A 726-nucleotide genomic window follows, 5' to 3' on the forward strand; every position below is an offset into this window, starting at 1 on the left:
CGGTCATGATTCGTTGAGTATTAATGACTGTCCTTTTTTATTTAGAATCAAAAGCCTGGAAAACGCGCGGTTCTTTTAAATTGATTTACGTCGTTTCATTCGTATTCTTTTTATTTTACTTTTACTCATTTTTTTTAACGTAGGTCATTTGGTGTTTTATCAGCGACGTAGATTAATATGTGTATAATTTTATTGTTTATTTTACTATTTCCAATGTGTGGCGGAAGGGGGGGGGGGAGGAGTGTCTGTCACTTTAAAATATAAATTAAAAGAGAAATTAAAGGAATAACTTGACTCATAAACTCTTCGATCGAACTTAGGTGGTAGAAGGTATATAAATGATATGTTAAGATATTAAAAACATTAAAAAAATAAACACAAGGAGTGTATGTATCCCTCGTCGAAATACGAAGATATCAGAATGTAATAAATAAACATATGGACATATCTCATAGGTCACTACTAATTGTTGTGATGCACCGACTTCCTTTATCAACTGTTGGTACAGAAACAATCTTTTAATAAGCCTTGTTAACCCTAAAGAAGTTCGTCGACCCTGAGCAGGTGTCGGGGATAAGCAATAGCTGTGGGTTGGAGTGTTTGTATATGCGTAGGTGTATGAGGAAATAATGTATTAAATGGTGTTTATATAATTCCTGTTGCTTGCAGAGAAAGATGGACAGACGCAGGGACATGGAAACACAGGCACACAGAAAGAAAAATATG

The sequence above is a fragment of the Penaeus monodon genome, chromosome 19 (assembly GCF_015228065.2).
Source record: "Penaeus monodon isolate SGIC_2016 chromosome 19, NSTDA_Pmon_1, whole genome shotgun sequence".
NCBI classification, from domain to species: domain Eukaryota; kingdom Metazoa; phylum Arthropoda; class Malacostraca; order Decapoda; family Penaeidae; genus Penaeus; species Penaeus monodon.